General features: G+C 49.3%; 1 protein-coding gene across 8 annotated transcripts in view; it reads left to right on the forward strand.

Moving 5' to 3' along the window:
* Window positions 1-245: 245 nt before the first annotated feature.
* Tmem63c (transmembrane protein 63C) overlaps window positions 246-14,839 on the forward strand; it is a 45,884-nt gene continuing 31,290 nt past the window's right edge. For 5 of the 8 annotated variants that reach the window (XM_090344573.1, XM_090344574.1, XM_090344575.1 and 2 more), the window contains exons 1-2: window positions 246-387; window positions 5,309-5,494. The gene's annotated coding sequence lies outside the window, so the exon portion shown is untranslated. Of the gene's footprint in view, window positions 388-5,308; window positions 5,495-14,399; window positions 14,418-14,839 lie in introns of those variants that run through there. The other 3 variants (XM_090344578.1, XM_090344577.1, XM_090344579.1) reach the window with 3 other exon arrangements.

Raw genomic sequence — 14,839 nt, forward strand, 5'->3', positions numbered from 1 at the left:
TTACTGTGGGGTTACCTTTACAGATGCCAGGTAATTTTTTGATATAGAGTCTTGGACCCAGGTATTTCTACCTCCCTATCAGAGCTCCCTATCATAGGCTTTATGGCAAAGTGCTGACAAAATGCTGGGCGTGGAGAAGCCTGGCCTGCATGGGTTTGGGGAGGAATTATTCAAAGGCCAGGGAGGACTGGGATCCGTGCCTGCCTGCCCTGAGACTGTCCCATTGTCCCTGTTCTACAGAGACTTGCAGGAACCACTCTTGTGGCCAGGAGTCAGTGACGTACTGTTAAGTCTCTTGGAATCACCTTTGCCCAGAGACCCAACGAAAGTGGGAAGACCTCAGAACAGCTCACCAGCCTGAGCTTCCACCCTCACCTGCTGCTCCAGGTAGGTTTCTGTCATCATCCCACCTGTCACCCCAAACCTAGCACTAGCTTATCCCTCTGCCTGGCAAACAAGGCCCTCTGCCTGCCCTATGGCCTGTGCCTCCACAGTCCTTTCTAATCTCTTCTCAGCCTACAGCCTTTCGGGAGAGAGAGCAAGGGCTTCAGCAGGGACATCACCCCAGGTGACTCTGCTCCTGAGGCCTTCAAAAGGATGAGAAATCCTGGGGCTTTGGTTAGCATGCCATCTACCCCTTTGCTGCAGCTCCCATTGGGTTCCCAGCAGGGTCTCCTGTGTGGTTCTTGTCCAGCTGCCCTGGCTGTATGGCGAGTCCAGGACTCCATGCTCACTGCTCTAATGAGAGTTCCACAATGCCTGTGATTTTCTTCAGGAAAGGATTAGGACAGATGGTATCTTCAAAAACTGCCAGAGCTGGAAAGATCTGAGTGACATAATCCAACCACAATCCCTCTTTATTTCTCAGGCAGTACTTACATCAGAAGTATAGTTCCAAATGTTGTGTGGAATGTCTTTGAGGCATCAGGTATAATCTTGTCAGAGAGCACAGGAAGCCTTTGGCTTCAGATGGCCCTTCCCAGGTTCAGCTGCCTCCTTGTTTCACAGCCCTATCCAAGCCTTTGCTACCAGCTCTCTTGCTTTCCACCTCCCTGGGCCACCTCAAGCAACTCATAGGCCAAGTGAGCTTTTCTTCCCCTATTTAAATAAAGCAGTATGTTAATGAAATCTTTCAGAAAGGATTAGATATGCAGGATACTTCTCAGAGGAAGTTCTAGCTTGTGGTATGATTTCTCTCTGAATATCTAAAAGAAGCTGTCCTCATGGGCTGTTGGCCAACATTGCAATTGTTGCAATTATTCATAAAGGTAATCCTAGATACAGCGTGTGTGTGTGTGTGTGTGTGTGTGTGTGTGTGTGTGTGTGTACATGTGTGCACAAGGTGCTCTGATTTTTCTCTCTTCATTTTAAGAAGACATGTCCCCTGGTCCTTTCTAGAAGGAAACCTTAGGGTGAGCAGTCTTGGTCCCAGGAAGTACTCTACTGTTGGCCCCTGCTATTGTCCCTGTGCCAGATCCACTTCCTCTTATCTAGATGGTCACAAGCAGCGATATAGGTCCAGCTTAGTGGCTCATCCCTCAGCTGTTACCATCTCTGTGTAAAAATGAACGGACTCCCACTTTGCCTAACTTCCCGCAAGTCATATTGCTCCTCTGCTTTACAATCATCCATGATACCCCATGGCTGGCTTAATGACTATGCCCTAAGGGTCTGTGTCTTTTAAGGCAGAAACTTGATCTGTATTTTTTTTTTGTCATGCCTATAACAAGGAATCAGTTTACTCTTCTCTCAATTGACAACTGAGTTCCTAAGGCACAGGAGAGTGGCCAGGAAGAGTGGCCACCTGCAGACCCACGGCGGAAAGTTTGATCCAAGTTCCTCTACCTCCCTGACCACAGCCTGGCTGTGAGCAGACAGGATGCTGGGTTCACTGGAAACCTCTGCCTCGGCCATTGGGATTGTAAACACAATGGGCCCTAGTCTAGATTCCAGCTCTGCCTACATAAGAGTGAGGAGAGGACAGCTAGTACTGCCCAGAGCAGAGCAGTTCTCTGCTGAGGTCAAGCAGGTGGGAGACGTGAAACCATTGTCCTCATTCCATGCTCAGAGGTGGCCAGAGTTTCTGCACCCATACCTCTGAAGGGCGGCCAAGGAGTGGTCAGCACCCTGGACGCAGTGTGCGCACAACGCCATCCCAGCAGCCCAGAGAGGGCCTGGAAGAAGGGGGCACTGGGTAGAGTTGAGTGGATCTTCATTGAAAACTGTCGGGTAGGGAGACTGTGTGAACCTCTCTGAGTCTGTTTCTCCATCTGGTTTTCCACTTCATGGGCGAGTGTGAGGCCTCGTTTGTCTGCACAGGGCCTGCTGGCATGAGACTCAGTGCCTTATTATAATACTGCTCTGATCAGAGTCAGGTCTGCTCTTCCAGTTCTGTATCCCCAAGGCCTCTTGCTTCCCCCTGGGTGCAGTTTGCTCATCTTGGCCTCCATTCCAAGATGACAGAAAGCAGTGGTGGGGGTTCTGGCTCAGAAGGGAAGGAAGAGCAATCCAAATCTTCCCAGATTCCTGGCAGGGTGAGAGGCACAGGAGGGGAAGTCACACAGTTCTGTCTGCGTTTCTCCAACATTTTTCCACTGGGAGGTCCAAGAGCTGCCAAGCCTGGGAAGCCAGAATGAGGTGCCAGAGAGGCAACAAGGAGGCCCGGCTGCTTCCTGTGGGGCAGTGTCTTCCCCTACTCCTTATCCCCACCCCCACCCCTGCAACAAGTAATAAGAGTTTGTTTGGGTTCAAGGTGAGACAGGATAGATCACAAGTATTGTAAACCCTGGATACAGACCATAAGGCTGCAACTGAAGAAAAATGGAGGAGAATTCAGGAAGCCACGAGAGCTATTATTATTAAATAGAGTTATCAAAAGTATAATATTTGAATCACTAATTACTCCCCTTGGGAAATCCCTGGCAGACTTGGAATCAAGGCCAGGTGAATTTCATAAAACCCTAGGATCAGAGAAAGATCTAGAAGCCCTGTAGCTCCAGCCCAGACCAGTGCCATGCCTTTTTTCCAAACCCTGCCATAGCTCCTCACTGCCTGCCAGATAGTGCAAATCATGTAGCCTGGCTCAGGGCCTCATGATCTGTTCCCAACTTGCTGGTTAACTTGCCAGACCCTTCTCACTGTACCTCTGCAGCCCAGCCAGTCTGTCTGTCATTTCTGGGATATTCCACTCTGCCTCTGTTCCACTGTCTTGTTCTCTTTACCTAGATTGCTCCTCCTCCTCCACTGGTTTTTGTTAATGCAGAATCCCACCTGCCCTGCAAATGCCACTCTCAGAAGCCCTGCCTGCCCCTGGGCTGTGTGCTGTGAGTCCCAACACCCAAGAAAGGCACAGCCTTTCCTGTTCGTAGCTCTTACTCTCTCAGGTTCAGGCACTGGTTTACTGGCCTGTTCTGTCCACCTGGCTGGAAGTGGCCTGAGCTTTTATGGCCAGCAGGTGTTAGACTGGAACAAAAAGATGACAAAGGCAGAAGGGGAGACCAGCTAGAAAGAAGGGGCATGGGGGGATGAGCATAGAGGGAAAAAGAGATTCCTACATTAGATTTTTCTAAGTAGGTAGATTGATTAACCCAAAGAAGATCAGTCTCTCTTCTCCCAAAATAGCCACCACTTTCTTCAGCAATCCAGGCCAATGCTTCCTTGAATCTGACTAGAATTCCTCTTCTGCAGCTAGAGGTCACTTTTTCCATTTCTATTCTCAGTATTAAGGTAGCTTTCCTGACTCTCAACCCTACCCAAGGGACAAGAGCTAGGTCAGAAGGAGGCTGCCTCTGTCCTGGTGCTCTAGTTGAGTAGGCCAGCACTATCCTAAACCCCAAAGAGATGGTCAGGGTTAGGGTGTGGGGGCCACCTCAAGTCTGGGAGGTTGTATCAGCCATAGCCCTCATCTACTCCCTCCCTCCCAGCTGCTCAGCCTCCCTATGGAGCTGACCTTCGTGGTGAACAAGTCTGTAAATAGAGAGGTCCTACCTCAGCAGCATGAGATTCTGAGGTTCCCTCGCCTCTGGGTTCTCTGGGCCCCCAGGACTCCTGTGAGGCCATGAGAGTCAGACCCACAGCCTCTGCCATCTGGCTGCCAGCCACCACTACTGGAACAGCTGCTCTCTCAGAGCCCCTGGGGCAGTCAGCGTGTGGCTACCCTAGTTAGACAGATGGGACCAGAGCCCAGAATGGCTTCGGCCCGGCCTCTCTCTTTGTACGTACATGTGTGTGTATGTATGTGCATATGTGTACCAGGTCTGGGGCTTGAACTCAGGGCCTGAGTGCTGTCTCTGAACTTTTCTGCTCGAGACTAGTGTTCCACCACATAAATCACAGCTCCACTTCTAACTTTTGAGTAGTTCATTAGAGATAAGAATCTCATAGGCTCTTTCCTGCCTGGGCTGGCTTTGAACCATGATCCTCAGATCTCAGCCTCCTGAGTAGCTAGGATTGCAGGTGTGAGCCACCAGCACCTGGCTCAGCATCTTTCTCATGTCTGAGAGGTGATTTGTTTCCATTCAGTGGAAGCTTGGGTGCAATCTGGACCATGACGTGTCTTGCCTCCTTTCCTCTCTTTTTGTGTTGGTCTCCCCAAAATATCATGTCCTGCCTTCCACCTGGTTGGAGAACCATTTGCCCTTAGGCTGGGCATGTGACTGTACCAGCCCCTGCTCAGATCTCACTCTGCCCCAGTGGCTTCCATATCTGGTTACTGAAGAGTTAAAATGCCTGATTGTGCAGAGTTTGAGCAGAGTGCCTGGTAGCTAGGAGGCCTTCTGTTCCTCTGTTCATGGGAGCTAAGCTGTCTATCTTTAAAGACCTGCTTGGGTTTGGTACCTCCTCCAGGCAGCCTTTCTGGACATCGCAGAGCCAATGCAGGTGCTGTTCCTTTGTGTGCCCAACATCCAACGAACTTATGGCCCATTGTGCCCCAGTAGGAGGCTGTGTGTCTGCTAGATGCTCAGGCCCAAACTCAAGACTCCATGAATGCAGGCTCAGGGGCTGGGCTGGTCGCTGACAGCAGGAGTAGAGTCCTGGAGTGATCGAGTCCGGTCCATCTTCATCCTCTCTGTAAAGCTGCAGCCTGACCTAAGGTGTGCTACTCCACTATTCTGAATATCACTAATCCCTTCTCCTTTAAACCAGCTGCAAAGGAGAGAGAGGCAGAAGGGAGGGAGGGAAGAGAGTGGGGGGCTGCACCCTGCTGAAAGATTTCAAAAGCCCCCCACTGGATCCTGGGTATGTCTGCATTCCTGAACTCTAGACCATTGTCTGACAGCCTGGCTGCAATGAGGACATTCTCTTACAGACACCCTTCCCCCTTTCTCCGCTGGACCAGAACCAGAGAGGACACTGCTACAGCCTGGCCCTGAGCTTCCTCCATCCCACAGCCACACTGCCTGCTGGAGGCCACCCTGCAGTGGGGGCCCTGAGGAAGACTTCTTGAGTGCTGGGGACTGAGGGAGGCCACTGAGCACTGGCTGCCCTCACATAGGTATGCTTACTCATGCGCACTCCCTCCCTCCCTCCCTCCCTCACTTTCTCCCTTCCTCTCCCCCCCTCATACACACACACATTCACATTCACAAAATGAAATGCACAAACAGGCTAAAGGCATGGCTTAGTTGGTAGAGCACTAGCCAATGAGTAAAACATGTCAGGTATCAGACGAAAAAAAAACAAAAACAAAAAGAAAAACACAAAATCAGACACAAATATACAAACAGCTATTACTATATAAAGATATAAATGCATCCTAATACATACCAAAGAACTTCAAACTCAAGGTATAGTCATATTTCCAAGCACACCTCCAAAACACACACCAACATATCCACAAAACAAACCATAAACCCTACTGTATGGATGCATGGTTAGTAGCTTCCTGGGAAGCTGTAATAAAGGACCACAAACCCAGCAACTGGAAATAGGAGAGAAGAAAGTCTGAAATGGAAATGTTGGCAGGCCCGGCTCACTGTTCTCTCTCCTGGCTCCGCAGGGCTCCAGGAATGTTTAGGGTCACTTCCTTTAATATATCACCCCAACCTCTGTCTCTACTTCACCTGGCCTTATAGCCACACCCCAGACTTCTATGGCCTCATTTTAACTAATTACATCTGCAAATATCCTATGCTCAAATGAGGTCACGTTCCATGGTCTCATGCCAGAGAGACATGAAATTTGGAAGGACACTAGTCAGCTCAGAAGAAGCTCATGCCACAAGCACATACAGCAGCAGACAGGCACACAGAGAGATGCACAGCGCTCCCCCAGCCCTCCCTTCTACACAAAGTCATCCATCACGCCTTTATTACAGCCCCCATTACCTGCTGCTTCTCACTTTGGTTTTGTTTGGTTTTCGGAGAGTGATTTTGCATGTGTACACTATTCACACAGTAACAGAGCACAGGCTGTATGAGAGTTTATTTCATACAGTTTTTCTCACTTTTGTGGCCATCAACTTTCCCTTCTAGAAAGTTTTCACCACCAGCAGCTTGTTGAGAATCCTTCCAAAGAAAATCAAGGCTCAGGCATAGGTATAGGTCTGCATTTTGCTTTTTCCCCTGGCCCCTTTTCCCACTCACTTGATGGAGTTCTCATGGGGTTTGGGTACAACTGACCATGAGCTCACTGACAGCCCAGTGGCATGTTGCTAATCTCTGTCTCCCCAGCCCCTACCCCTGCCAGACATAGATTGGGAGTTCTGGTAAGGCTGTATCTGGACATTGATGAACTGTAAACAGCTGGTTGAGTCTGAATGGGGTTAGGGATAGGCTTCTCGCTATAGCACTTGGTGTTTAGAATCTGTCCTGGCTGTGGCTGGAGTCTGTTCTGGCAGAGATGTACCACCTGCCTGGTTGCCCTGCTGTGGGCATCTCCTTACTTGCAGATGACGCTGGTTCTGGAATGAGACTTCCTCTATCTCTGTGGTTCCCGCCCCTCCCTGGCTCTCTTCCCCATCTTCCTTCTCTGGGAAAGATTATTGAAGAATCAGTTGAGTAGAGGCTAGGGAGAGAAACCCCCATCCCATCTTCCACAGGAGCTGATGAGGAGTGAGCAGTTACCCAATGGCTAGCTAAAGGTTTAGTCCAAGACTTGTTGCCATGGAAACAAGAATTACAGCAATAACTCAGGGTCGAGCTGGAGGCTGCAGCTTCACCCAGCTGTGGCAAAATGCATTTGCTTCACCACACAATGGATGCCTCTGTCTGAGACATCACAGTGCACTCCATAAACAGGCTTCCCGCCATCCCCAGGGGGCAGAGGTAGACAGGGGCTGTCCAGCCTCAAGAGACTGGATACACCCAAGGCAGTGCTAGCTGGAAGCTCCCTTTGCCTGGCTGGGGAGAAAAGACACTTGTGAGATTGACTCCAACCCAGGCACTCTGACTTTGAGATGATGAAGGACCAGTGAGTCCCACCAAACCCACCTCCAGTCTCCTGCCTTCAGCATATACTTGTAATGTACTTCCTCTGTAGACAACATAGAAAACTGAGACATGCGACATGGGCCTGTGGTCAGTGAGCTCACTGTTCCCTGGGGAAGCTGGCCATGGGCTAGGTTAGTTAGTGACTAGAAAAAGCACCAATCCTAACCTAGAAAAGAACGCTTATTAGAAAAGTCACTGTGCAAATGTTCCCTGTGAATTAACTCCCTTAATACCTGTATCTACCCAACAGGGCAGATGCTATTAATGTCCCCATTTTATACCTCCAGAAACTGAGGCATAGGGAGAGTAAGAAACCCAACCAAGGGGCTGGGAGCATAGCCTAGTGGTAGAGTGCTCACCTAGCATCCATGAAGCCCTGGGTTCGATTCCTTGGTACCATATACACAGAAAAAGCCAGAAGCAGCTCTGTGGCTCAGGTGGCAGAACACTAACCTTGAGGAAAAAAAGCGTTCAAGGACAGTGCCAGGCCCTGAGTTCAAGCCTCACACCTGGCAAAAAATAAAAATAATGAATGAATGAATGAATGAATGAATGAAACCCACCCAAAGACAGGTAAATAGCAGAGGTAGGAATTGGACCTGTGGAATCAAGCTCTAGGGACCCAAGCATACATGGCACTGTGAGAATGACTGCCTCCCAAGAGGCCAAGGATGGTGAGCTGACCTGGCCTGGAGTTTCTCTTAAGGATGCAAAAATGGGCTGAGATTAACTAGGAACGGAATGAAAGGCAGAGAGACTGGAGAATGCAAAGGCCCTGTGGCAAGAGGGAAGAAAATTTCAGTTCTAGGAACTGAAGGAAAAAAATTGAGGGGCTGGAGATGAGAAGGAGGAGAGTTGAGCAAGATGAAGCTAGAGCATTAGACAGAAGCACTTGCTGGCTAGCTTCGGAAGAGCGACAAAATGCTCTTACAGCTGACTTGTTCACAGTCCTGTCCAGGAACTGGTGTGCAGCGCCTTTGGCTGTGAGCCCTGTGCTACTGCAGTCCTTCACCAACACTGTGTGACTCTGATCAAGGCCTCTCCACTCCCCTTCTAGAATGAGCACGGGCAAGAGAGAAACATGGCACTCCTGGGGAGAGAACTCATGAAAGAGTGAGAGCTGTAGGACTGAGAGGATAATGGGAATGACAAGACCTGGGGTACTCCAGGAAGCTTTCTGGAAGAAGCAGAGTAGAGCAGAGACTTACTGGAACTTTCTTAGGGAGGAGGATCAAGCGGCTTCCTTGAAAGGGGGCACTGGAGGGACCAGAGAAAGCCAAGCCTTTGAGGGCAAGAGGCTGCCACTTTCTGGAGCTGAAGCTGCCTAGAGGGAGCAGGGAGGGAAGACAGGAAGGCTTCTGGGAACATGAGGGCCTCCCTCAAGTGAAGCCATTGCTGACTTTTTGCTTGTTGACTGGGGATACAAGTCTCATGAGCAATCTCAAAAGGGAGAGAGAGAGACTTCAACAAACTCAGGCCTTGTTTCAGACCCCCACCCCTGGAGAGGTGACTCCCCTGCTGTGGGCCTCAGTGACCTCAATTGTAAACTGGGGACAGCAGACTGACATCCCTGCCCTGCCCAGAACTATGGTCAGGTGAGGTGAAGAGTCCAAACACACTTCCTAACCCAGGAGGAGAGCGCATTCTTGGGCTTTGCACCTTGAAGAGGGCTAGAGGTTAGACTTACAGCAGGGTCCCCCCCCACACACACACCCTATACACTGGACACTCCTTTCTCTTTCCAGGACATTGCTTCCTCCTTCCCCACAGGACATTAGGTGTCCAGGAATGCATGTGCATATTAACTTTTCAAACTCTGAAAAACATCTTCAGGACCATTGAAACAGCATGGCATCATTTTATTTAAGCTTCTTTCTACTGCTGCCACCTGTGTCTTTCCTTCTCTGGAGGTGTAGTTCAGACCTGGAGCTCATTTTCCTAAACCCCCAAAATACAGTTCTAGATTGGACAGATCTGCCATCTCCACTTGTGCTGTCACATGCCGTGGTGGAGCCAGACACTTTGATTCCAGTCCTGCTTTGGTCTCTCTCTAGCTGTGTGGATTTTAGGCCAGTTGCCTTGCCTCGCCTCTTTGAGCCTCAGTTTCTCTCCCTATAAAATGGGGACATGGATTTCTGGGTCTTGAGTCTCCCACTGGTAGATTGCTCATGAGAACACATCACCATCTCAGTGAGATGGCCAGAAGAAGACGCTGACCCATGTGTGGTGGGGTACAGATGCCAGGCCCTCTCCTTTCCTCCTGTTCCCTCTGCAATGGAGCTCCAAGCCTGGACTGTGATATAGCATCCCTGGCTGACTTTTCCTCCTCTCTTGGTGTCAATCTTCAGCCTAGGGGGTTCATCATGGCTGTGGTCTCTGTTCTCTGCCTTGATAGGGCAGTGTGATTCGGGGCACCATGAGGCCCTCTAGGACTCACCCCACTCCCACCAGATCTCTGACCTGCCAAGTCTTATAGTCCTTCTGTACCCTGACTTCCTCATGCCTGAGCTAGGTAATAACAGAATCTACTTGATCTTCGTACAGGACACACAAACTACTCATAGGATTTTAAACAAGAACAGATTTACGTAGTTATTTAGTGAGTTATATTGCTTTTCCTGGAGCTTGAACTCAGGACCCTGAGCACTGTCCCTATGCTTTTGTGTTCTAGACTAGCACACTACCACTTGAGCCATAGCTTCACTTCTGGCTTTTTTTTAATGGTTAATTGGAAACAAGAATCTCATGAACTTTCCTGTCCAAGCTGGCTTTGAATCATTATCCTCAGTTCTTTGTCTCTAGAGTAGCTAAGGTTACAGGCATGAGCTGCTGGCACTCAGCAAGGACAGGGAATCTCATGTTTTCAAAATCACTGGATGGCTCAAATCTAGGTCCTTAAATCAGACAAACCAATTCCTTATCCATAGTCAAGAGTGTGGTTCCCAGAGCCACCAAGTACCCATTCAGTCCCCTGCAACCACACAACCCAGGGGTCAGGTTCCTCAGTTTTTGCCAGAATTATGTCTCATGCCCCTCTGGGAACCAGGGCCAGAGCCTGGCATGGAATCCGCTGCAGAGATCTTCCTCCTATCCTCACCAGAGCTGGCCAGAAGAACTCAGCCCAAGCACAAGGAAGCTAGGTTTCTCTTCCCTTCTATCTTCAGTCTATCCCAGCATATCTCACTGATGGCATTTGATTGTATACAGAGCCCCAGCTGCCAGGGAATGTTAGAAATGTAGGGATTTTTTTGGTCTTGTTTTGCTTTTTTGTGCTAGTACTGGGGCTTGAACTCAGGGCTTCCGTGCTATTTTCTGAGCATTTTCTGTCAAGGGTGGCACTCTTCCAATGAGCCACAGCTTCATTTCTGACTTTTTGCAGATTAATTGGAGATAAGAATCTCACAGACTTAGCTGGGCATGGTGGCTCACACCTGTAATCCTAGCTACTCAGGAGGCTGAACTCTGAGGATCACGGTTCAAAGCCAGCCCGGGCACTAAAGTCCTAAAGTTCGTGAGACTCTTATCTCCAATTACACACTAGAAAACCGAAAGTGGTGCTGTGGCTCCGGAGATAAGGTGGTAGCCTTGAGTTTAAGAGCTCAAAGACAACACATAGGCCCAGAGGTAAGACAGTAGCCTTGAGCTGAAGAGCTCAGGGACAGTTCCCAGGCCCAGAGTTCAAGCCCCACAACGAACAAAACAAAACAAAACAAAAACGCATAGACTTTCCTATGTGGGCTGGCTTTAAACCATAGTCCTCAGATCTCACCCTCCTGAGTAGCTAGAATTTCAGGCATGAGCCATGGATGCCCAACTGGAAATGTAGTCTTTAGCTTTCCAGGTTCTGCAGTACAGGAAAGTGCACTGGGAGGAGCTGCGAATGGATACCGAGGGTCATCCACCTTTTCCAATTACTCAGTAAATGTGTTACCTAGATGATGACAAATTAGAGGCTTGGCACACAGAACCCACCCAGTACATGCCAGTTGCTTTTCTCATTCTTCTCTTGGTAGGAATGCCAATGAGTTGTGACTGTGTCAGAAAGAGCAGCAGAAACCTGTTGATCTGGCTGGTGCTGTCCGTGGTGCTGAGAGCCAGCACAGGCTGATTACCCAGCTTCCACAGCAGCACTGGGGCAAATCCCCTGGACCAATGCCCCATCGCTTCAGAACCAGCAGGGACCTGAGGAAGACAGAAAATGGGAGAACAAAAGGACCAGTCTTGAGAGCTTGTTACTGCAACAGGATACAAGAGTCACCGAGTTAGCATCCTTTATCCCCAAATCTTCCACCCTCTTGCCTTAACTAGGAGGTGTCAGGAAACGTTAGGTCTTAAAGAACTCTTTATGTAGATGCAAATAGCTCTGGGATGCTTAATTGGTGAGTCTTCATGTTGACCACACAAAATAACTGGAGATTTTCTTTTTTCAGCATTGGAGATTGAACTCAGGCAGATGCTCTATCACTTGAACCATGCTCCCAGCTCTTTGTGTTTTTCAGTCATTTTGTCAGCTAGGGCCTCTCACTTTTGCCTGGCACTGGCCTTGGACTACAATCTTCCCACTTCTGTTTCCTGTGCACTGGACACATACCACATTGTAGCTTGTTTTTTGTGTTTGTTTGTTTAAGATATAATCTTCCTATTTTTTTTTCTCCATCTGGCCTTAAACCACAATCCTCTTATGTCTTTCTTCCAGGCAGCTGGGACTATATGTGTGAGCATGTGGCCAGATGAGATTCTCATTGCTTATGTAGGGGTTGGGGTACGAGGATCTTTATCTATTAGATGCCTCCGAGCTGACTCAACCCTCTACCCCAGGAGGAAGGGTAGTGAGAGCACTGAACAAGGAGCCAGAAACACCATTCTCCAGGCATATCCACTCTTTCCCAGACTTAAACAATGTCTTGTAATAAAGTTGAGCAAACCATCATGGTTGTGAAGGTTCTGGGGAGATGGAGGGGAGCTCAGAGCAAGGAGAGGCTCTCTGATCCTCAGAGGAAACTTCACAGCCAGATGATGGGGCAGATGTGCAAGGCCACAAACCAGTGACACCCCCTACCTCCCCTCCCTTCTTCAGGCCCCCCAGTGGTGAGAAGGAACCTAAGCCATTGAGCTGCCTTCTGAAGCTGGGAGGGAGCTATATGTGTCCAGAAACGAGTTTCTTTTTTATTTACTGGTTTCACTACTTAAAAAAAAATATATTGTAAAGGTGATGTTCAGAGAGGTTAAAGTCACAAAAGTCAGGTAGTGAATGCTTTTATTTTTCAACAGTGCTACCCCCTCTGGTTTCTTTGCTGAGTCCTGAACCATGAGAGAATCCTGATAACAAAAAGGAAATGCATTATTGACGTGAAGGGAAGACCAGATGGAAGGGGCAGGAGCAGCATGGCTTTGTGCCTTCTGGGGAAAGGGCTCTCTGCCTGCAGGATCTGCCCCTGGGACATGGCCTCACCTAAACCACAGATGCAGATCACGAGCTGGGAGGGTGACTGGGCATTGCTGGGAAATGCAGCCTGGTGACTGTAAGTTTAGCTCACACCCCCGTGCTTCCATTGCATTACAGTGAAGGGCTGAGACTAGAGCTACAACAAGGCCATCCTCTGCCCTTGCCCAGTACTGCCAGCCCTGCAGAGGGCAATGAAACACTAGGGTTTGAAGGCCAGACCTGCCACTCACTAGCACAATGGCTTTAGTCACCTTGTCTATCCTTGCTCGACCTTGACTTTTATGTTTCATCTAAGGATGCTTCTTGTGCCCTGTGACTACATGAGCTAATGCTTGAATGGAAAATATTTTCAGATCAGAGTAAGGGCTTCGATAAATGGTAGCTGTTTATAAAACGGGCCCCTCTCCAGGGCCTCTTGGAAAATCCTAACTCTGGGGTCATTCCTGAGATTTGGCCTTCAGATGTCTAGCTCTTCTGGAAGCATACAGTGTATGGTCTGGCTGGCCCAGGACAGCTGTGGTTAAGCTGAGGCCAGGTCAGGAAACCTGGAAGGAAACAGGCAGAGGATACCTCAGAGAAAGCTAACTCTTTTCAAAACCTTTTATCCTGGCCAGAAATTATGGATTGTTCAGATTTGGGCATGGGAAGAATCCTAGATGGGGTGGAGATGGGCAACAGGAAGACAGCATGTCCTCCACTAAGAGAAAATGTTCCAGCAGTCCTACCATCACCCCTCCCCTGCCCTTTGGCCCAAAGGCAAGATTGGACTTACTTTTTGCTCACAGAAAGGCCGGAGGCCATGGCCCTGTCCGGCTCCAGTGTGAGGGGGTGTGGACCTCCCACCCTGCCCATGTCTCCTCTTTCCTGGCCCAGAACAGAGGGGGCGGGAAGAAGCCTGGAAATCCAAACTGCACACTTCCATCTCATACACCGATGACCCTGGGGATAGCATGGCTGACACTATGCAAAGGATTTCTGTGGATTATTGTCACCTTCACAACTCATGAGGCCATGCTTTGATCACCCCCATTTCCTAGGATAGGCTCAGAAACTCAGTGGTAAAGTCACCATTCCCAGTGACACAGGCTGGATCTGGGATTTACTCCAGGCCATCTGGCTTCAGGCAGCTTATTCGTCCCCCAGCCCCAACCCGCCTCTTTGTCTTTGCTGGGAAATGGTTGCCTGAGGAGACACAATCCCTGACACCCAGCAGGCCAGGCTGATGCTTCTGCCACGTGTTCCTCTAGCTTCTGTGGGTACCAGGCTTCATTCTTTCTGTATCTCCAGAAAGCCAGCCCCTGGGCCTTCTGCTTCCCTTAATCACATACAAGAGCTAGCTCTTTCACAGAGACTGTATCTGGAAAATGGGGATAACAGTAGTACTGTCTCACACGGTGACCAAGAAGATGAAGAAGGTATAACCAAATTGGACCTGACAGGGTGTGGAGAAAGGCTGAGTGCTTCTCTGGGTTTCCATGGCAACAGCTTCCCCTGTTACTGGCTCTGCCTGCTGCCTGAGAGAGCGGAGGAGGGTGGGGAAGGTAGGAGAGAGGGTGAGGGCTCTCTTCTCTCTTTTTCTTCCTCACTAACCAGCCTGTCGCCCAAATTTAGGGGCTGGGTCATTGTAGTAAGTCCTTCCAGGGAGAATGTAATCTTGGCACATAGCAATTGTCTCCCAACATCCCCACAGTCTACATAGTATCTGCCAAGATTAGGTGCTGGGTGGATTAAGTCTACCCTGTTGGATGGATGGATGGACTGATAGATGAACAAACCATCCATCCTACCTTCCAGACACTTATTTTCCCTTCCCCAAAACACTGTATTCAGTCTCCCTTCAGGTCTTTGCCAATATAGTTTTCAGTACCCACCCTTCCCACTTCCCAGTGCTAACACCTCCACTACAGCTCAGCTTGGAGGTCAACTTTTTATCCAGGAGTCAGTAGCTTATGCCTCTAGGAGG

The sequence above is a fragment of the Megascapheus bottae genome, chromosome 14, assembly GCF_031878675.1.
Source record: "Megascapheus bottae isolate mThoBot1 chromosome 14, mThoBot2.hap1, whole genome shotgun sequence".
Taxonomy (NCBI): Eukaryota; Metazoa; Chordata; class Mammalia; order Rodentia; family Geomyidae; genus Megascapheus; species Megascapheus bottae.